This window comes from Peromyscus leucopus, chromosome 12, assembly GCF_004664715.2.
Source record: "Peromyscus leucopus breed LL Stock chromosome 12, UCI_PerLeu_2.1, whole genome shotgun sequence".
NCBI classification, from domain to species: domain Eukaryota; kingdom Metazoa; phylum Chordata; class Mammalia; order Rodentia; family Cricetidae; genus Peromyscus; species Peromyscus leucopus.
Window position 1 is genome coordinate 74479884 of NC_051073.1, and position 15667 is coordinate 74495550.

General features: G+C 38.5%; 1 protein-coding gene across 12 annotated transcripts in view; it reads right to left on the bottom strand.

The window, feature by feature from the left end:
- The window catches only part of LOC114687105 (immunoglobulin lambda-1 light chain-like), an 826243-nt gene that overhangs the window by 58071 nt on the left and 752505 nt on the right, over positions 1–15667 (bottom strand). The window lies entirely within an intron of this gene.

Genomic DNA, 15667 nt, shown 5'->3' on the forward strand with positions numbered 1-15667 from the left:
TTTCAGTCCTTTTGAGGGTAGTGGATGTTCTGTGGCTATGCAAATTTACCCCTCTCTGGGGCTCCCCATGGAGGCTTATGTGTAGAAAATACTTCAAAGCTGTGATGCAGAAACCAACTTGGAGAGGTGGAGCCCTACTCATTCAAGAGTCTCTTGGCTCAGAAAACCATCCAAGCCTCTGTGGTCTCTGACCACAGTAACCCTGCAGGAATTTACCCATGATAGTCTCCGAACTGCTGAGCTGTTTTAGCAAGGCTATGCACCTTCTATTATCTTGTCCATGGTGTGCACGTGGTACCGTTAAGGGACCACTACTGAAATGTGACTCAGCAGAAGGTGTAGTGTGACCTGTCACCTTCATTTTCCTTCCTCTCTCTTGGTCATCAAGCTATATTTCTGGCTTATTCTGATCATCCCAATACAATGTAGCCCTGTGCTATGAGAATTGTTGTCAAGTGTATGCCTGTGTGATATTGGTTTGTTATACAATCAGTTGTTTTTTGTGGAGTCATCAGTCCAGGGTTATTTCTTATGTTGAGTCTCTTTCCTGTCTGACCCCATTCTCTTAGAAGAGATTAGCATCTGGCTTCAGGAATTAAACTAAAAATCCTGCATCAGTGACTTTGAAGACCTTGTTAAAATACCCTGAAACAAAACTTTCTGAGAAACACACTTTAGCACGTGTGTGTGTCAGAGACATAGGATCAAGGCTGCACTAAGTTGAGCTCCAGAAGGTGGTTGGTGAGAGTTCCCATCAGGAAGAATGCGGACACTGAGCCAATGGAGATGTGCTCTGAGACAGGTTAGTGTTCAGTTCATTCAAGTATTTCCAAAGAACACTGAATTCTTCCTGGAGGGACAGAACACAGGTTGCCACCTTCCCTACTTTAGGCTGTACAGGAGCCCAGGTGCTTCAGCCTAATGGAAAATCTGCCTATGGTTAGAAGAGTGTGCCTCTCTGGAAGTACTCAGGAGAGAGGTAAATAGTAGGTGATGGCTTTGCAGCCATGACAACTGTTAATCACATGCAAGAGAACATGATCCTGAGTGCAAGACACCGGTCCTGGTGGCCAGTTCTCCCACAGTGAACTTCCTGCTGGACTCAGAATGCTTTTGCTTATGTATGTTAGCCATAACAGAGCTACCAAGGCTCATGCCTGATATCCTACAATGCCTGAGCATTTCCTGAGTGAGTCCCTCATTACGCATGGGTTCTGCCTCTGTCCTGAATGACATTGTTATGTGATTCTCAGAATGTCATCAGTGGCAGTAAAAAACTGTCCCTTGACACTTTCAGATTTCTCAGCCTAGCATCACAGGCTCAACTTCCCCTGCATAGCCCCATTCTCAGGCTTGGCTGCTCCTGGATGCTACCCTGCTACCCTCTGCTGGTGGAAGAGTCTAAGAGCAGAAATTTCCTTCCCTTTTTAACTGGTCCCAAAGTCCTTTTCACCTGAAAAAGTGCAGTGCAGGGAGTTGAGCCTTACTCTGTGTTTCCTTCACACACGCCTACATCCTGTGGCTAGCAGAGAGAACTGGTAGCCTTGATATGTGAGAAAGCAGACAGGATCTGTTCCTATAACCAACATAGTGGTGAAATTCACCCTTCTCTAATATGTGTGTGTATGTGTACATACGTTTGTATGCGTGTATTTGTATCGCAAATAAGGGTCACATAACAGTGTAACTTCAGGACACAAGTGGAAACCTGGGCTGAGTGAGGAGGGCTAACCCAGGAAATTCTCAGGCATAGTACAGAAGTACAATATGTGTGTGTGTATATATATATATATATATATATATATATATGAAATTTTTAAAAATAAATAAATGAGCTCTGCATTTGCATCTCTCTTTCTCTCCCAGATAGTTCTTCCCACATCCCCTTTTCCAAACTCCTGATTACTACTTTATTATTGTTACATGTATAAACATTTGTACACTTATTTGTGTACGTGTACACATAAGTATGTATAGATAGATAACCTCCTGAATTAATTTAACTGTACTCATATGCCAGGTATTAATGCTTATTTTGAGTATCACAGTTTTTCTTTCATTTTTTTTTTCAGGCAGGGTTTCCCTGTGTGTCCTGGATGACCTGGAATTTTCTCTGTAAACCAGGCTGGTCTCGAACTCAGAGATTCACATACCTTTGACTCCCAAGTGCTGGGATTAAAGGCATGTGCCAGTGCAGTCATTAGCTGTAGATATCTATAATAGTCAATTCTCCATTCTGAATGCTGTAATAGGAGGCATAAAATGCCATGCCATGTTTATCACATTATATTAATTGTTTAATATTTTTTGTTCAAACAATGGAAATAGTGGGTAAAATTAAGTCATTTTCAAGCAACAGAGAGGTCTGAAAAAGTGTTGACAGCATCTTTAATACACAGTCCATTTATGTGTTTAAGAAGCAAGAAAACACTACACTACTCAGCAAGAGTAGCGGGCTTGTTAGAGGTGAAATCTGGTGTTTGAGTCATCAATACTCAGGCTTTGCTGATGGCACAATCATTTTTATCATCCATTATCACCATTTTTTATTGCTGTTGTTATTTGATCATATGTCCTTCCTATCTCCTGCTAGAGGACTTCAAATCTAGCCTGGACCTCAATGTGATGAAACTGGAGAAGCCTGTTCCTTCAGAACTGGAGGTGCTGGTCCCCAGTGCATAGACACACTCACTACTGAGTCTCTCTCCTCATGTTTCCATGGGAAAAGGCAGGAGGTTCTAAAAGCAGAGGGAGCAATCAAGACTCCACCAGCTTTGTCTAAAATAAATAGACTATTTAATTCCTTTATGTAATGTATGTTCCAAAATTCATTTTCCTAGGAGCAGTATAACCCTCTTTGTGTTACAGTAGGTGACGATGAAAATTTGAGTTTTTCACAAAAATGAGGAAAGGGTGGTTCATTGTAAGAATGGACATAGATAGGTTGGATTCAAGTCTGAGGTTTCTAGGACTCAGCATGACCAGGGTGAGTGCTTTGTAACTCATCACCATCCACATCATGGCCCTCGCCATCACCAGGATAACAGTTCAGCATTCAGATAATGGTGTCATTGTATACGGTCCCATGTGGAACCTGGATCACCAGTGAAGGAAACAAAGTTGAGCAGTGTTATCCGTGAGCCTTATGCTTCCCTGGGGCTTGTTTCTGCACCCTCTTTCCTGAGCAGCAGAGGATGTGTCACACAATCACCTCTGCAGTACAAAGTGAATTTTAAGGAGATGGCAGGTTGGAAGTTTCAGGACACTGGAGGGATCATTGTCAGGGTCCCACCCAAGCAACAACATCAACTGCAATAATCTCAAAGCAAATTCCAGCCTTATAGTCTTGCAATCACTGTGCAGGTGGCAAAGCCTTAGAAAGTCTTCTATAAGTGAGCAAAAGTAAGAGGTGACTGTGAGTGTGCAGACCATGCTGGACACACCCCAGTCTGTGTCCACAGCTGGGTGCTCCTCCCTGTTCTTTGTCATCCACCCAATAATGCATGGCCCTGACATTAGTTAACTATTCTGAAGTGGGTAGAGCTATATTTGACTCCACAGAAGCCAAGGGGTTCCAACCTAGAGAACAGTGGTCAAGGTGTTGCTTATTTCAAACTCATTCCCAATATCCCATGCTCCCTCTGAAGGAGAGAGAGGTCCCTGTTGTTCTCACTCCTCTCTCATAGTATCTTGTTAAATATAAGATTTCTATGTTTCATATCTTGAAGTTTCTGGTATTCAATACAATGAATCAATACAATACAATAGGCAGGGCATCGTTATGACATATTTATTTACAATAAACTTATTTTGTAGTAAATCTAAAAATACAGTCCTTGCATGAAGAAAAATCATGCAAGATTTTTTTGGAAAAATCCAAAAATCGATTTTTCAATTGCTGTGTTGAGTCTCTTCACTAACGATTGCCTTGACAGTTCTATGAAATGTAGATCCTTCAACAAGCTGTGAAAACAGAAGATTGAATGAATCAATGGCTCAAAACAATTCATCATTATTATAACTGGTATTTAAATATTCATTTCTCTCACTCATCTACAAATTCCTGTAACAAATAGGAAGTGTCAGTACCAACTGGTAGACTTGTGGGAAGACTGGGCATATGAAGTCAGGTGTGGCCAGGAGGAGCTTCCTACATGACTTCAGGGTTCCTCATCTAAAGCTTGGTACTTCTAGATCCTCCTGGGAGAACTGATTGACTATCTCAAAAGAATGTAAAAGGGTCTCCTGGGACTTAAGGTCAATAGATTGTCACCAGATTACCCTTAGTTATTCCTGGCAGCCTCTTTCATTCTTTTCTTCTATCCCTTCTTTAACCCTCAGTGAAATGACTGGCCCACAGAACCTTCATCTACCAGGGACACACAGATATCACATTAGGCTGGAAGTCAGGGAGGGGAGCGCTACCCTCTTTCCCATCCTTTATTCCACTATCTCTAGACTTACTCTTAGTCTCATTACAGCCTGCCCATGTGAGCCTCTTCTCCTGGACCACCTCAATCCATATGAGACTCAGCCTACTAGTGTGGATCCAGAGTTCCCTAGTTATATCCAGGTGCCTGTCTCAGTCTATTTTTCTAGTTCATTTGTGTTCTTGTTAATTTCTCTCCTCCTGGCTTTTTGGTGCAGGGAGGAGAGTTATTCTTGAGCTCAGCAGAAATTAACAAGAACACAAATGAACTAGAAAAATAGACTGAGGTGGATTGTGGGGGAAGGTTGGGGGTCGGAGGAGGGAGGACAGGGGAATCCATGGCTAATATATAAAACAACTAGACAATTTCTTATATAAAATAAAAAAAGAATAACTCTCTATTAGGCTGGGAATCAGGGGCCCTAGAGTTGCCACACTTAACCAGGACTTAGAGTTAGGCAATAGCAACAAAGACCAGAATACCCACCCAACAAAGATAAGACTAAATATCTATACCCAGAAACACTTTAATCATAATTCAGGATGCACAGATCCAAGCATAGTAACAGAAATATGTGCAACTAAGACAATATGCTTCCTTCCAGAATCCAGGATTTCTATTGTGTCAGAGCCTGAAAAATCAATTTAGGTAAAGCACAAGAGAAGGACTTCAAACTTCCAATTTTGACTATGTACAAGAACCCTGTGAGGATATGAATCAATGCCCTAATGAAGACTATGAAAACATGAACAGTTGAATAAAATAATGAAAACAACTTGAGACATGAAAGTAGACTTTAACAAAAAAAAATTATTAACAAAAATCCAAACTGAAATAAAATTGGAAATTAAAAATTCAAGATGTTAAAATCCTCAGAGCTAAGCCTCCCAATAGATTAAAAGAAAAGGAAGGCAAATTTTCAGCTCTTGAAAAAGTAGCTAAAAGAAATAAATAGCTCAGCCAAAGAAAATGATAAATAAAATATAATATTTGGACATAAAACATCCAGTATATTTTGGAGACTCTGAAAAAAAAAAACTAAGAATAATAGAAAGAAAACCAGGTTAAAGGAACTGAAAATAACTTTTAATTTTTTTCAAACAATTTATTTTCATCGTATTTCCCCCTTTCCTTAACTCCTCCCAATCCTTCCTATAATCCCTACCTACCCAAATTCATGTTCTTCTCCAATCTACATATCTACCTATCTAACTACCTTTCTATTGCTATCTCTCAAGAAAATTAAAAGGAAATCATAAAAACAGAAGAACAAAAGACCAATAAGACAAAAATGCCAAAGTGAAACAAAAATCTCAACAAACATACAAAGATCTATAGAGCGCATTTTCTGTGTGAGAAATAATCCTAGGCAGGGGTGTGCCCTGGAGTGTGGTTGATATATCCTATGATATCTGTTGACACAAACGGGTTTCCATCAAACAGACTTTTGTTTTCTACTAACTTCTTGGTTAGGAATGGGATCCTTTTCCCACCCCAGCCCCTCAATGCTAGGACCCTGTCTCTCTCAAACCTGTGCAGGCCTTGTGTGAGCTGTCACAGTATCTGTGACTTCATAGGTGGATCAGTTGTATTATAGCTTGAAGACACAATTTGCTTGGCGTCATCCACCACCTCTGGCTCTTGCAACCTTTCTTTGTCTTCTGGGCCTTGAGAGGAAGGGTTTGGTGACAGCATCCCTTTAAGGGATGAATGCTTCAAAGCCTTTCACTCTCAGCATGTTGTATATCTGCAGGTCTCCATGCTGATTCCCATCTATTGCAAGTAGAAGTTTCTCTGATGAGGTTTGAATGAAGCACTGATCAATGGGAATAGCAATATGCCATTAGGAGTTATTTGATTGCAGTTTTCTTTCAGAAGAAGAATAATATTAAAATGTCTATTATATATCAAAATTTATAAGATTAATATACATATTAAACTTTTGTTATGATATTAATGGTCATATAGAGTACTAACTAACTGTATAAAAAAGGCTTCAATTAGCTGTCTATACATGTTTTTGTGTTTGAGTCTCTACCAGTTTTCTACAGGGAATCACAATCAGGCCTAACATTGAATTCGAAGTCTCCAGAAAGATTATGGGGCCCCACAACAACGATCACATGTAAACAATAATAATACCACTAAGCTGACAAACATCACCCACAGATCAGCTTTGGACTACAAACTGCTCAGAACAATTTCAAGACGGCTAGCTGATATGATCCAGTTTCACAGATTACTTGAACAAGGACTTGAGATAAGCTTTGAACTTTGGCATAATGCAGAGACTGAACAACAAATGATATAGCTACCTTTCCTAGAATTTGACAATTAACCCAATTTTTTTCTTTTCAGAATAAAGATGCCTTCACCCACAACCATCAGGAAGCAATTTAAAAAAAAAAAAAAAACGGTGCTCACATTCCCAAAGAGGTGGTGTGGGGCGGGTGGTTTTTGGTCTTTCAATGGGTTTTGGGTTTGGGATAATTTTCATTTTTAGGAGGGTTGGTTACAACTTGTTTTTGTTAATGGTTAGGAAAAGCTAAACAAACAAGATTAGATTCAATGTTCTTATTTGAAAAAAGATATATAGAAATGATAGAATAGAGGGTAGATTATTGTATCTCCTCTGAAAGAAAAGACAGGACATAGATACAATATAGATAAAAAGGTAGATTATTGAATCTACTTTTAAAAGACAATTACTATCTATAAATACTTTACATTGGGTTGGATTTTTATATATTGTATACAAATTATATATATTGAGATTGACATTGTTAGAAAATGTATGTATATTTCTAATCTTGTTCAGGATATTGTACTTATACAGTTCATTTAACAATGTAATGCAATTTGCTAATCCTTGAATGTTATTATTACCAACTATTAGGATATAAAAAAATGAAAGTTAGTAGCTAGACATTACATCAAACTTGTAGTCATATTAGGTATGTTTTCCAGGATGAGAAGAGATATATTAGATAGACAGGTCATCTTCAAACTCTTCAGAAATCTACAGAATATGGCATTTAAGATGTTTTAATAACTTAGAACTTTTTCTTTTTTTTATGATTGAGACATGTCAGCTCCTGGCAGCACCAATCTACTTCAGAGAAGATATGGACATTGAAGAAACTGCATATGGAGTTAACTTTCATTGTGGCAAAAGTTAGCCACTGGGCAATAAAGTTTCATCTAATCAACTACTAACAAACAGGACAAAATCGACAAACAGGACACAAAACAAAGGACTACTGATCCTTGTCAAGACAAGTATGGTTGTGGCTCTAGCAACAGGTGTCCTCTGAGGCCAGGACAATATGGCACCATCACTGAAGTGGCCTTTGCAATCTGGAAAAGGTACAGTGCCTCTTTCTTTGAAGGCAATTGAACAGGCCGTGGGCCGATGGCTTCTGGTTTGCAGTGGCACAGTAGCTGAAACAGTTATTCTTGAAAGAGTAACTAAGCTGACAGAGTCTAACCCCTCAATGGTAGACTGGCATTCAATAAAAGAGATGAAGCCACCCACAAGCTGAAAAGAATGGACAGACGCATTCCAAAAACATCAGCAATTTCCAGAATTTAAAATCCTGAATCATAACAGGACACTGGTAGAATTCAGGTTTATCTAGTACATAGACTACTTGCACCGAATGTGAGGTTGAACTGTAGGCCTTGTATACATCCTGCTTCACAAATGAGTTTGTCAGGTACGCTAAGCCTATAGGCTGAAGATGATACCCTAACACTGTGGAGAAACCTCGGGTGACTGTCCAGGCAGCTGGCTGTTTCTGTCAACTCACATTTTTGGGGGGAAGCTGTTTTATTGTACTTCCTGTTTTTTAGGTAATATTATTTCCTTCTTGGATCTCTGAGGGAGTTGAAGATTAGATCGTTATAGTTATAGTTAGTTGAAGATTAGATAGTTATAGTTATAGTTTTCCTCATTAAGAATTTCAGGAAAGAAACTCACTAAAGTGGTGTAAGTGTTTAAATTTGAAAGATATTATAAGATAGTTCTCTGTTAGTAATATGTTAGGATAGAAAATGATTCAGGTACATTACTTATCAAAATAGGATAGCTATTGGAATATTTTCTCTGAGTTTGTTAAATGCAAATGGATTAGACATTGTTGAGGTATTTATTGATTGTATATATTGTATATAGTTATTGTACTTAATGTATATAGTTTTTCTTATATTAGTTATTACTTTTTTCTTTTTATTAGAATAAAAAGGGGAAATGTGGTGATACTTCATTTGTGCTGAAATGTGATATTTTATTTGTATGTTAATAAAGTTTGCCTGGAGATCAGAGGTCAGCAAGCCATAAACAGAAGTTAGGTGGTGGTAGCCCATGCCCTTAATCTGATCACATGGCAATCAGAGTCTCTGTGTGGTCAGGGACACAGCCAAGCGTGGTGACACAAGCCTTTAATCTCAGTGCCAATCACAGAGACCTGGAAGACTGTATAGACAGACAGTGATGAGGAAGTCATGTGGCTGAGCTTAGAGCCAATGAGAAGGCAGAACAGGAAGGCAATAAAAGCTTAGTTTAGATAGGAAGGTCTCTCTGTGGAAGCTACTGTGTGGTGGTAAGCTAAGGCTAGTTGTGGCTATTCTCTCTGATCTTTTTGGCTATTGCCTCTGTATTTGGCTCTGTGTTTCTTATTTAATAAGACTATTTAGAAATTGATCTACAGTCTATGACATATATAGTTTTAAGTTCTCAGTCACTTTAACACCATCAGTTATGGGTTCCCACTCAGAGAGTGGACCTTATATCCAATCAGAGTAGTTGTTGTTGTTTTTCATAACATTGGTGCCACATTATGCAATGATGTCCTGCACAAAGGTGAACTTTTTAGATTCCAGGGTTTATATCTGGGAGGTATTAATGGTTATATTTTCCCTTAGATAGTGTGAAGAATACCTTTCAACACTATGAATGCAAGTGAGTAAGGATGAAGCTCCTAGTTAAACATCATCTCAATTTCTACATGTTTGATGACATTGGAAACTGTTGTCATCAGAATAGGACCTGTCAGGTTGTAGGCAGCAACCCACAGCCTTAACACTATTTTGTGATGTTTGGGGGTTCTATGGGACCCCTTTGCCCAATGCTATTAGTTTTTCTTCCCCATACCCCTCCATCAACCTTTTATCTCATTCCTTCCCCATTTAATCTTTCTATTCCAGTTTTCCCTTTTACTTCCCACAACACTATATGCTATTTCCCCTTCTTAGGATATCATCACCTCCCTGCTCTCATATAAGGTACCTAAATTCTCTGGCTACTCAGATTGTATCATACAAATTGGAAAGTTAAAAGTAATCATCCAAATATAAGAGAAAAATAGAGTATTTGTCTTGTTGGATCTGTGTTACCTCACTCAGGAATGTTTTTCTCTAGCTCTCTCAATTTACCTGAGCATTTCCTAGTTTTGTTTCTTAAGAGTTGAATAATAACCACCATGTAACTGTACTGCATTTTTTATTATCTATTTATCAGTTGCTAGAAATATAGGCTGTTTCTAACTGCTGGCTATTATGACTTCAACAGTAATGAACCTGTGTTTATTACTAGGATGTAGAGTCCTTGGGAATACACCTAAGAGTTGTATAGCTAGATCTTGAGGAAGATCAATTCCAGCTTGCTGGGGAACCACTACACTGATTTCCATAAGGACTGTTTCTGTTTGCACTTCCATCAGCAATGAATAATGGTCCTCTCTTTTCACATCTTCTCCATCATGTGCTTTTATTTGCTTTATTGACATTTTCAGTCTGAGAAAGATAAGATGAAACTTCAACGTAATTTTGATTTGCATTTCCCTGATGACACACTGCCTGTGTGCCTCCCAAACAGTTCAAGATAATCAACTGTCTCACTTATCCAGAGGGACTAATCCAATTGGGGGCTCTTCAGCTATTGGTTCATAGTTCATGTGTTTCTACTAGTTTGACTATTTGTCCCTGTGCTTTTTCCAAGCTTGGTCTCAACAATTCTCGCTCACACAATCCCTCCTCTTTCTCGCCAATTGGACTCCTGGAGCTCCACCTGGGGTTTGGCCATGGATCTTTGCATCCGCTTCCCTCAGTCATTGGATGAGGTTTCTAGCATGACAGTTAGGGTGTTTGGCCATCCAATCACCAGAGTAGGCCAGTTCAGGCTTTCTTTCGACCATTGCCAGTAGTCTATTGTGGAGGTATCTTTGTGGATTTCTGTGGATCTCTCTAGCACTTTGCTTCTTCCTATTCTTATGTGGTCTTCATTTATCATGGTCTCTTATTCCTTGTTCTCCCTCTCTGTTCTTGATTCAGCTGGGATCTCCTGCTCCCCTAAGCTCTCTTTTCCTCGAACCTTGCCCTTCAGTCCAATTAAGATATGGACTATAGAACTAAACAGAGAATTCTCAACAGAGGAAGCTCAAATGGCTGAAAGACATTTAAGGAATTGCTCAACATCCCTAATTATCAGGGAAATACAAATCAAAATGAATCTGAGCTACCACCTTATACTCGTCAGAATGGTTAAGATAAAAAACACTGAAGACACCTTATGCTGGAGAGGATGTGGAACTAGGGGAACTCTCCTCCACTGCTGGTGGGAATGCAAACTTGTACAGCCACTTTGAAAATCAATATGGTGTTTTCTTAGAAAATTGGAAAATCAATCTCCCCCAAGACCCAGCTATACCACTCTTGGGCATATACCCAAGGAATGCTCAATCATACCACAAGGGCACTTGCTCAGCTATGTTCATATCAGCATTGTTTGTAATAGCCAGAACCTGTAAATAACCTTGATGCCCTTCAACTGAAGAATGGATAAATAAAATGTGGTACATACACACAATGGAGTACTACTCAGCAGAGAAAAACAATGACATCATGAGGTTTGCAGGCAAATGGATGGATCTAGAAAAAAAATCATCCTGAGTGAGGTAACCCAGACTCAGAAAGACAAACATGGTATGTATTCACTCATAGGAGGATACTACATGTAAAACAAAGATGACTAGACTGCTACTCACAACTCCAGGGAGGCTACCTAGAAAACAGGACCCTTACAAAAGACACAGGAATCGCCCAATGACAGAGAAATGGATGAGATCTACATGAACAACCTGGATGTAAGTGGGGGTAATCAAGGGTAAGGTTCGAGGGAAAGAGAGCTTAACATACATTTTAATATGTGGCTTTTTAACTTTGTTGCATTCTGTATGTCTGAATCGCTCTATGTCTCCTTGGCAACTCATCTGTGCTTCAATTATCTCCTCCTACTTCCTTTCTCTGCCTTGAAGTCATGCCTATACATCCTGACTAGCTATTGGCCATCTATCTTTTTATTACACCAATCATAGCAAACGCCTTGGCTCAATGTACACATATCTCATAGCATTTCAAATTCATCAAAGGAAAAAAATTCATCAAGAAGAAGCCTCAATTCTAAACATCTATGCCTCCACTAAAAGAGCATCCACATTTGTAAGAGAAATATTACTAGTGCTTAAATCACACATCAAATCCCACACATTAATAGTGGGGGACTTCAACACCCCACTCTCAACAAAGGGCAGGTCTTCCAGACAGAAAATAAACAGAGAAATAACAGATGCTATGACACAAATTGACCTAACAGATATCTATAGTACATTTTACCCAAAATATACCTTCACCCAAGAATATACCTTCTTCTCAGCACCTAGTGTTACCTTCTGGAAATTGACCATATACTTGATCACATAACAAATCTCAACACATACAAAAAATGAGAATAATCCCCTGTATCTTATCAGATCACCATGAGATAAAGTTGGACTTCAGTCACAACCCAAACTACAAAAAGCCTACAAACTCATGGATACTGAACAATTCTCAATTGAATTAACAATGGGCCAAGAAGGAGAGAAAAAAAGAAAGAAATTAAAGGCTTCCTAGAATTTAATGAAAATGAAAGCACAACATACCCAAAGTTATGAGACACAGTGAAATCAGTGCTAAGAGGAAAGTTGATAGACCTGAGTGCCTGCATAAATAAGTTGGAGAAGCCCCATACTAGTGTCTTAACAGCACATCTGAAAGCTCTAGAACAAAAAGAAGCCAACACACCTAAGAGGAGTAGATGGCAGAAAATAATCAAACCACTGAAATCAATAAAATGAAAACAAAGTGATCAATACAAAGAATCAATGAAACAAAGAATTTGTTCTTTGAGAAAATAAACAAGATAGGCAACCCTTATCCAAACTAACTGAAAGGCAGAGAGAGGATATCCAAATTAACTAAATCAGAAACAAAATGGGGAACATAATAACAGACACTAAAAAAATCCACAGAATCATATGTAGACAAATTTCTAAACTGTCTTATTAAATAAGAAACACAGAGTCAAATATAGGGGTGAAAGCCTTAGTGATCAGGGAAATAGTGAGAGCCACCAGCTAACCTTAACTCACCACACTGCCGTAGTTTCCCAAGAGAGCTACTTCCTGTCTACCCAGGCTTTTATTGCCTTGCTGTTCTGCCCTCTCATTGGCTCTTAGCTCAGCTACCTCACTTCCTTGTCACTGCCCGTCTATACAGACCTCCAGGTCTCTATGGTTGGTACTGGGATTAAAGGCATGTGTCACCATGCTTGGCTGTTCCCTAGTGTGTCCTTGAACACAGAGAGACTCTGCCAGCCATGTGATCAGATTAAGGACGTGTGCTACCACTGCCTGACATTTGTTTATGGCTTACTAGTCCTCTGATCTCCAGGAAAACTTTATTAACAGGCAAATAAAATATCACCACAGTCATACTTCAAAAACCTGTAGTCTACAAATTTGGAAAATCTAAAAGAAGTGGACAAATTGCTTGACCACATAAAAAAAACTAAAACAAGACCAGATTAAACAATTCATATAGACCCATAACCTCCTAAGGAAATAGAAGCTGCCATTAAAAGTCTCTCAAAAAAACAAAACCCAGCTCAGATAGTTTCAGCATAGAATTATACCAGGTTTTCAAAGAAGAGCTAATACCAATACTCCTCAAATTATTCCATATAATAGAAATAGAAAGAATATTGCCAATTTCTTTTTATGAGGCCAAAGTCACCCTGATACAAAAACCACACAAAGACTCAACAAAGAAAGAGAATTATAGACCTATTTTCCTCATGAACTTTGATAGAAAAAATGCTCAATACACATTGGCAAACTCAATCTAAGAGCATATCAAAAAGATCATCCAACATGATCAAGTAGACTTGTCTCAAAAATAAAGGGATAGTTCATCATACAAAAAATATCTATCAGTGTAATCCATCATATAAACAAACTGAAAGAAAAAAACCACATGATCATCTCAGTAGATGCTGAAAAAGCGTTTGTCAAAATCCAACACGTCTTTATGATAAAGGTCTTAGAGAGATCAGGGATATAGTGAACATACCTATACATAATAAAAGCAATATACCGCAAACAAATTTCAACATCAAATTAAACAAAGGAAAACTCAAAACAATTCCACTAAAATCAGGAGCAAGACAAGACTGTCTGCAAGAGGACTCCTACAGCTGATAAACACCTTCTATGGCATGGCTCAATATTAGATTAAATAAAAAAAATCACTGACCCTCAAATACACAAATGATAAAGGGTATGAGAAAGAAATGAAGAAAGAACACCCTTCACTGTGGCTAGAAATAACATCAAATAACTTGGGGGTAACTCTAACTAAGCAAGTTTAAGACCTGTATAACAAGAACTTGAAGTTTTGAAGAAAGAATTTGGAGAAGATATGAGAAGATGGAAAGATCTCCCATCTCCTGGATTGGAAAGATTAACATAGTAAAAATGACTATCTTACCAAAAGCAATCTATAGATTCAATGCAATTCTGGTCAAAATTCCAATACAATTCTTTACAAACCTTGAAAGAACAATACTCAGTTTCATATGGAAAAACAAAACAACAAAATCCAGGGTAGCTAAAACAGTCCTGAACAATAAAGGAACTTTCGGTGGTATCACCATTTCTGATTTTGAGCTGATTTGAGCTTCAGAGCTATAATAATAAATAAGCATGCATTGACACAGGAGCCAACTTCCTGAATAGAACATCAGTAGCACAGACACCAGTAGACTGACCAGTATATTATTAATAAATGGGACCACACAAAACTGAAAAGGTTCTTAAACCAGAGGACACTGTCAATGAAACAAAACAGCAGCCTACAGAATAGGAAAAGATCTTCATCAACATCTTCATCTGACAGAGGGCTAATCTCCAAAATATATAAAGAACTCAAGAAACTAGACATTAAAAAAACCAAATAATCAAATTTAAAAATGGGGTACAGATCTAAATAGAGAATTCTCAGGAGAATAATCTCAAATAGCCGAGAGACACTTAAAGAATTGTCCAATATCCTTAGCCATCAAGGAAATGCAAATCAAAACGACTCTGAGGTTCTATTTTACACCTGTCAGAATGACTAAGATTTAAAAAAAAAAAAAACTAATGGCAGCTTATGCTGGAGAGGATGTGGAGCAAGGGGATTACTCCTCTACTACTGGTAGGACTGCAAACTTGTACAGCCACTCTGATAATCAATATGGTGGTTTCTCAAAAAAAAAAAAAAAAAAAGAGGGAAGGGAAAGCAATCTACCTCAAGACCTGGCAATACAAATCTCAGGCATATACTCAAAGGATGCTAATCATACCACAAGCACACTTGTTCAACTATGTTTATAGCAGCATTATTTGTATTGCCAGAATCTGAAAACAAATTAAATGTCCCTCAACCAAAGAATAGATAAAGAAAATGTGGTACATTTACACAATGGAGTATATAGTACTAATCTGTTAAAAACAATGACATGAGGAAATTTGCAGGCAAATGGGTGGAACTAGAAAAAAATCATCCTGAGTGAGGTAGTCTAGACCCAGAAAGACAAACATAGTATGTACTCACTCATGAGTGGATATTAGCTGTAAAGTAAAGGAAAAACATGCTACAATCCACAGTTCCACAGAGGCTAGGTAACAAGGAGGTTACAAACAGGGATGTATGGATTTCTCTGGGGAGGGGAAATAGAAGAGATCTCCTGGGTAAAGTGGGGCAGATAATGATGGGAACATTAAGGTTAGGGCTGGGGTAGGATAAAAAGCATGAGTAGTGAAAGAGATGTCTTGATGCCACGGGGAGGGCATTTTATGGTCAGGGTAGAAACCTGGTGC